This window comes from Pinus tabuliformis, chromosome 6 (assembly GCF_031772625.1).
Source record: "Pinus tabuliformis cultivar Carrire ecotype Pingquan chromosome 6, CPIR1, whole genome shotgun sequence".
Taxonomy (NCBI): Eukaryota; Viridiplantae; Streptophyta; class Pinopsida; order Pinales; family Pinaceae; genus Pinus; species Pinus tabuliformis.
In genome coordinates, this window is record NC_142292.1 from 1,665,409,525 (window position 1) to 1,665,418,610 (window position 9,086).

Genomic DNA, 9,086 nt, shown 5'->3' on the forward strand with positions numbered 1-9,086 from the left:
TTAAAATTCAAAAAAATTGACAACTTATGGATTCAACAAACATTTTTCATTACTGGTTAGCCACAAATCACATCCAAATACGATTTAAAATGTTGATCAACCCATAAAAACCAAATGGCCCTATAAAACTACTTTCTATGTATTTTTGTGTTCTAGGGGCTAGAAATCTTTAGAAAAAAAGTGAAAAGTTGACTTTATAGAACTAACTTTTGCAATGTATCTACCGAAATTAAACCCTAAATTTAGATATATAAAATAATCCTAACAAACCCATGATTAGAGGAAAAAAAAAACAACATATTTTATGATGTCCAAAGTCCAATAAAAATAAATGCTTCTTTATTTGAAAATTTCACTCGCATTCAAATGTCATTTAAAAACATAAAAACAATAAAAGCATAAAAATAGGAAATGAAATAGTAATACTTCACTTCCTTTTGACAATTTTATATTAATCACAAGTTTCATTCCTATTTTATGACAATGGTTAAAAAAGTAGTTCTTAATCCAAATTTAAACTTCAAATTATATCATCATTTTCAGCTTTAAATATATCTATATCTATATCTATCTATCTATATCTATATCTATCTATATATATATATATATATATATATATATATATATATAATTAGAAATTAAAAACACATCATTTTAATTTTTTTGGTATAACCTCTTCTAAAACCATTATTATATTTATAAAAAAACGTAATTATATCATCATTTTCAGCTTTAAAAATATATATATATATATAATTAGAAATTAAAAACACATCATTTTAATTTTTTTTGGTATAACCTCTTCTAAAACCATTATTATATTTATAGAAAATGTAATTATAAATGTACTAAAAAGATCATATAAATATTTATTTATGAAAGATATGTAATGAAGATTATTATACACCTTGATAGATCCTAAAACCTTACAACGATACATGCATAGCTTATTTAAAATACTTTTTAAATTTGACTTCATTTACATGTCTAACATGATAATAGTTTTGATTAACTCTTTGTCATCCTTTATATAAGTTTGACATGCATTAGAGGGATGAAATTATAAATCCATTGAAGGTCGTGATATGTCTTCGAAGAATTACATAAATAATATAACTTTTTTTATATATAAAAACGTTAATATTCATTTAAATGTTTTAAATAATAATAGTTTTGGTAAACTCTTTGAATCCTTTATATAAGTCTCCATGGACTTACAAATCCATTCAACATCATGATAAAAACTTCGAATAATTCCGTAAATAATAGTAAGAAAATTGAATTATAATAAACAAGTAATATAAAAATATATTAAAATAATTGAAATATATATAATTTTAATATTGTTACAATACTGATATTTTTAGCTTTTTACAGTGTCAAAATTATAGTGAGCTCGGGAGGCTTCTTTCCAAATTTTTTCAGCATAGGAATAAAATCTTAAATCAAAATAAATAATTTGTTTCTTTAAGTCCAATAGACCAATGTTTGGTCTTAGCAGACGTTAACCATCATCATCAATATATTTAAAGAATAAATAAATTAAATATATATATATATATTTATGTGGTTTAAAGTTTGCCTATGTCATTTTCCGTGAGTATTTGTTTATATTAGATAGATATGTCCAAAAAAAATGTCACTTCTATTGGTTTATATTAAGTAGATATATCAAAAAAATAAAAATAAAATATCACTTCTATATATATATATATATATATATATATATAGAATAATGGTTCTATGAAGCCTAATTTGAGATTTTCAAGAAAATGGCAAAAACATTTTAATGACACAAACTTAACCAACTAAAATAACTTGTTTAGATAATCTTCGGCAAAATCACAGAAGTCTAAATTCCTTAATAAAATAACTTTTACACTGAATTTTATATTTATATATGTAATATTTTAATTTAGTTTTTAATATTTTTTAAATTATTTTACAAAATTTTTGTGAGAATATGGTGAAATTTCATATTTCAATTGTTTAATTATAACCATCCTAATTTGAGATTTTCAAGAAAATAGCAAAAACATTTTAATGACATAGACTTAACCAACTAAAATAACTTTCACACTGAATTTTATATTTATATATGTAATTTTTCAATTTAATTTTTAATATTTTTAAAATTATTTTACTAAAATTTTTGTTAGAATATGGTGAAATTGGATATTTCAATTGTTTAATTATAACCATCAAAATGCTTCAAATTTTTGAAAGCTATTAGAGGAGTATTTAATCTATAATAAAAATTATAACAAATTAATATTTTTTTGATAAGTTTAGTGGGATTACATCTTTATCACATCCGATATATTATTTTAATTAGGCGATTGAATTGGTGACTTCACATCAAGAAACGCCTGATAAAACACCCCATCACCTTCTATCCAAAATCATATAGATAATAAACCATCAAAGTTAATATACATTTATAATTTTAAAAATCGCATATATCTATATCTATTAAATGTTAATATAGCTTATATATATGAATGAAATCAAAATGGAGAAAGGAGTTTAATGGAATTAATATAATGGAGATTTTACCATTTAATTTGGATTTAAATAAATAAATAAATCAAGTATACTTTTGTTTAGGATTACAATTAATCTTTAAAAGTTATGAGAAAAAACATTGTTTATGAGTTTTTTAATTAATAAATTTAAAAACTATTTATTATTTTAATAATAATAAATTAAATTAATTACATAAAATAAAAAGGATGTTTAGTGATATTTTTTAATTATTTATTTAAATAATTTTATTTTTATAATTAGAGGAATCAATAATTAGGTTAGTCTTGTACTCATGTGATACACAGTGAATTCTGACAACTCTCATTATGCCTTTTGGGCCTATGACTTATTCTCCTTTATGTACAATAAACTACTCTAAAATATTTGAACCTTTGATCTCTTATATTACACAATACTTCATATCATGGGAATGACCAATTATACTACACCTAGAAAATTATTTTTTAAAAATATTGTTTTTATTTAAAAATGATATATTTAAATAATTCTAAATCAATATATGAAATTCCACTTAAAATTATTATCAAATTCCACTTAAAATTATTATCAAATTAATTAATAGTTATTTATTATTCAGATAAAAGTTTATTATAAATAAAAAAGTTATAATCATTTAAATTTTAATGGGCATGCTTAAGAAAATTCTTAGAAACCAATAGCATAATTAAAACACAACGGCAACTAATATGATAGTAAGATTCACTATCCAAAAGTGGAAACAAAATAAATCAATTATGAATAGAGTGTTTAACAATGTCCTTCCTCATAGTGATCATGGGTATTGTGGTACATGAAGGAAAAACAAAACTATGATTTTAATCATTAGGGTTTGTAATGGAATTGGGAGGAAAAAAGAAATGGATTATAGTGTTTATTATTAATCTAGACCTATTTTAATCTCAGATCTATTAAGTATTAAGAGAGATAAAACCTCTCGAGGTATAAAATATTTTTTTAGTGCAAAATTTGAGGAAAGGTCTGCAGCTCGAAACAATTGATCTTTCATTACACTTTAGATATCTCGGGCTAAGATAAATCTAGGTTGTTTTTAGTCATGCATGGTCACAAAAAAAACATGTTGAACATCTAATTATCCTTTTCATTTTAAATATGTTAAATATGTCTGAGATTAATATTGTCAGTTTATTTTTAAATTTGCTTAGTTATCTAAGTTTGTTGAGATGATAGAGATTGTTAATAACTTGAATGATAAAAAATGATGGAATAAAGCGTTTGAATGAAAAGTGATCATACAATAGTTTCGAATGATAGAAAATGTGAATAATAAGAATATAGCCAATTACAAATAGTCTTCTTGTGATAATTATAAAAAAATTTCTTCTACTCTTCTTATTGTTGCACATGTTAGTTTTTCCATCTCTTCATATCGATCATATGAAGAGGGCAGTTGAATCGTAGACCACTCAAATCTTTAACTCAAACTATTGTAGTAAACACCATACCTTGCATCTCTTTCACTCCAATATTAATAGTGTCCTTCTACAAAGTCAATGATTATGACTTATGGAATGTTAAACCCCATGTAAGTTTCAAATTTAGTTGCTTTCTATTACCTCGTTTGAATACAAAGTGACTAAAAATATTGATTGATGGAAAATGAGAATAAGAAGAATGTAGTCACAATCACAAATAGCTTTCAATTTCACAAAGAAAACATTTTAGGTAAGTGAACATTTGATTTAAGATGAAAATTCAAGTATTTTATTTATGATTGAATTACTATAACACATAAATCAATGTACATAATCAATACTTTTTTGTGTGATTACACTCAAATCAATACACACAGTTAATCTAATTAATTTGAAAATAATGTACATGATACATCTAGTTACATCGAATCAAAAATTGAAATCTAAACTCAAATCAATGCATCTAGTCTAAGCAATAAAATGATATTAGAAATCAAAATCTACACTGAAATGAATGCATTTAGTGCAAGAAATCAAATAACATTAGAACTCAACATCCACACTGAAATTAATGCATCTAGTGCAAGAATCAAATATGATTAGGAATTAACATCTACACTGAAATCAATCGATCTAGTGCATGCAATCAAATAAACTTAGAAATCAACAACTGTAGTAAAATCAATGCATCTAGTGCTATCAATCAAGTTAAAATATGAATCAACATCTACACTAAAATTAATGCATCTATTTCACTGAAAAACAAAATATTCATGGCTTTATAAATCCAACTTCTTTTACCTTTTGTAAAATCCTTACTTTCTCTTCCTCTATGGTTAATAATATTCAATATTATATTACACTGTATAATATTTTTATATGTATCTATGTTTCCTTTTATTCTTCCCTCTCTCCCCCCATCTATGTGTCTATCTCTCTCCCTCTCTCCGCCATCTCTCTCTTTCTCTGACTCTCTCTCCACCTCTCTCTCCCCCCCCGCCCCCCCCTCTACCCCCCCGCCCCCCCCCTCTCTCTACCCCACCATATATATATCTATATCCCTCAATTTCTCCTTATTTGTCTCTCTATATCATCCCCAAACATACACACACTCTCTCTCCCTCTCACTTCCTCTCTCTCTCTCCCCCCTTCTCTACCTGGCTGTCTCTCTCTTCCCTCTTTCTCTTCTTTCTCCATAACTCTCTCTCCATCACTCCCTTGTTACTCCCTCTTTTTCCCACCTTTCTCTCTCTATGCATTTTTTTTCAAATTAATTTACAAGATCTAACAAAAACTGTCAAAACCCTACTGCAAGAGCGGGGAAAGATGCAATAATAAGTAGGCTAGTTGGAGTATTATAATGAAAATACATTTTTTTGGCATCTGCAACCTAGAGCAACCACAAAATACTTAGGACAACTATTTCTTTCATAAAGCATATGTACACCCATTCTATTGGTAAAACATCTAAAAGATTAATTCAAAGTACTTGATTTTGAATTAGAAATTGTAATGTGCCCACAGCCCTTACGGATTCGACGGTAGTTGAAACGTGGGCCGGTGGTTCCAGTTTATGATAATGGATTCTCGATACAATGTTTGATTTTGTTCATGATGTCGTTGCTTGAATTGGTTTTTTTAAATACACGCGTCTTGCTACTGCTAGTGTATTCAACACTTGCATCGGAGCAATTTCTACTTCCTTTAGTAACGCATGCACCCGTAGAAACAAATATCTCGTGATTAATGATTATTATTGTACGGTTAAAATCATTGGAGCAGTTTCTACTTCTTTAGTAACGTATGTACCCGTACAAACAAATCTCCCGTTATTAATGAATATTATTGTAACGTTAAATTTTAATATACATTAATTTTAATATAGATTTTTTTTAAGTGTGGTAAGATTATATTTCATTGTGTTCAATTTTTCATCTTTATTAGGATAGTACATGATTTGAACTATCTCAATTGAGAGTTCATTTTTATAGTTATTGCTAATTAAACTATTCCAAATCAATCATATACAATCAAATTTCATTAACTACAATATTAAATTATAATATACAATTCACTTTAGATTTGATTATTTTAAATAATTGGGGGTGGTTAGTCCCCTGAAGAAGCATTTATTAGGCCTATATGTACAACATTTTTACATATATACAAGCTGATATCCGTCACATCAATCAACATCAAACACCATATATCAATATACATTCACGATGATACAAATGGCTGCCGTGCAACATCACGATAGAGATCGAACGCTTGGAGGGGGTGAATAAGCCATCAGCCCCGACCGCTAAACCATACACTCACGTGCAATAGATTTGATTATTTTATACCTAAGCAATGAATAAATTTTAAAGTTAAATTAAATTATTTTAATACAATCATATTTATATTAACATATTAAACTATTATTATATAAAATTATTTTAAGTGTATTATATTATTTTGTTATATTACAATGTCAATAAAAAAATTTAATCAATTGATATATTAATTAATGTATTAATATATTAATTAAAACATTTATTGAGGAATGAGTATTTTATTGATCATATTAATATTAATATTAATATTAATATTAAATTATTAATTTTATTTTTATTTTACGTTACAATATTATTAATATTTTACATTAATATAAAAATCTTGTGACATTAATATAACATTAATCTAAAATATATTACATTAATTAATCAAAACATTTATTTATAAATGATTATTTTATTGATTTTATTAATATTAATATTAAATTATTATTTCTATATTAAATCTGCAGTACAATACAATTAATGCTTTACATTACAGTGCTATTAATATTTTGTTATATTAATAATATGGTTTCATATTAATGTTATTTTATACCATTAATATTTTACATTGATTTTACACTAATATATTAATTAAAATATTGATTTAAAAATATTTAATAATATTAAACAAATTAATTTTACATTACCATTACCAATAATTTTTTAATATTAAATTGTATTATTAATAGCTTTCCCTGAAATGAAAAATATAATATATAAATCAATTATGATATGTAATAAAACATACATTAATGTATTAATTAAATTGTTTATTTAAAAATATCTAGTAACCTAAAACATTAGTTTACAATAAATAATCTTATAATTATTATAATGAACTTATAATAATTAATAGGTATTATTATATGTAATATTTTAGTCAATATATTTTAGTCAAGTGAGATATTGATTTAAAAAACATTTGTTGCTCAATGACTGTTTCATTTATTTAATATTAATATTAATATTAAATTATTATTTTTAGATTAAATTTATATTAATATATTATGAATGTCTTACATTAATATAAAATGTTTCAGATAAAACATTTATTTGCCAGTAACTATTTCGTTGATGGTATTAATATTAATACTAAATTATTATATTTACATTAATTCTGCATTACAATACTTTTAATGTTTTACATTACAATGCTATTTATGTCTTTTTATATTAATAGTAGTGTAATGTTTTTCTATATTAATAGTGTGGTTTTATATTAATGTTATTTTATATTATAAATATTTTACATTATTTTTATATTAATTAAAATATCGATTTAGAAATGTTTTATTTTAATTTTATATTACAAAATCAATATATTTTTTTAATATTGAATTATATTAATTAATAATTTGAATTAATACCAAAAATATAATGTATTTAAATTATCCTAAATCAATTGTGATAAATAGTAATAAATCATAAATGAATATATTAATTAAAATAATAATATATTGAAATATTGTTTAATAAATAAATGTACCCATTAAAGTATTATTAACATTAAATATTAATTTAAGTATATTTAAATTAAATTTAGATTGATGTATTAATATTAATATATTGATATTATTTAAAAAAAAATATTAATTAAAAAATTATATACATGTAAATCAATCATGATTAGTTATTGTTCACCGTCATATTATGACAAAGATTGTCTCAATATGAAAATCAATCATAATCCAATGTTACATTGTGACAAAGATTGTTCAAATATGAAAATAAATGATGGTCAACCATGGTCAATATGAAAAATCAACCATGATCCATCATGATCGACCATGGTCGAACTTCACATTCTGATAGATTGTCTCAATATTAAAATTAGCCACCGTCAACCATGGGAAACCATGGTGCAACATCACATTGTGACAAAGATTGTCTCAATTTGAAAATCAACCATGCCCAACATTGTCAACCATGGTCAACTGTTGTCAATCATGGATAGCTATGGTCAACCATGGTCAATCATGGATAACTATGCTCAAACATGGTGAGCCATGGTCCAACATCACATTGTGACAAAGATTGTCTCGATATGAAAGTCAAGCATGGCCAACCATGGTCAACCATGGTCAATCATGGGTAACTATGGTCAACCATGGTCCAACATCACATTGCAACAAATAATGTCTCGATATGAAAATCAAACATGGCCAACCATAGTCAACCATGGTCAATGATGGATAACTATGGTAAACCATGTTCCAACGTCACAATGATTGGGTCAATATGAAAATTAACCATGGTCATCCATGGTCAATGTGTCAACGATGGTCAATCATGTGTAACTATGGTTAATATCAAAATCAACAATGGTCCAATGTCACATTGTGAAAAGATTGTCTCAACATCAAAATAAATCATGGTCAATCATGGTTCCGCATTGCATTGTGACAAATATTGTGTCAATATGAAAATCAACCATGGTTAACCAGGTTTATTTTAGGGTGTAAAATATCTATCTTAGGGTTTATTAATATAAGCGTCCATATTCCTATGGTATAATATTATTCATAGGGTTTATAATACTAATCCTAGGGTTTAATATAAATACAATGGGTTTATAGTCATGGTCAACAATGGTCCAACATCACATTGTAAGAAAGATTATCTTAATATGAAAATCTATCATGGTCAACCATGGTGAAGAATGGTCCAACATCACATTGTGACAAATATTATCTCAATATGAAAATCAACCATGGTTAACCATGGCCAATCATGGTCAACCAAGGTCAATAAATAATCATGATCACATTGTGACAAAGATTAT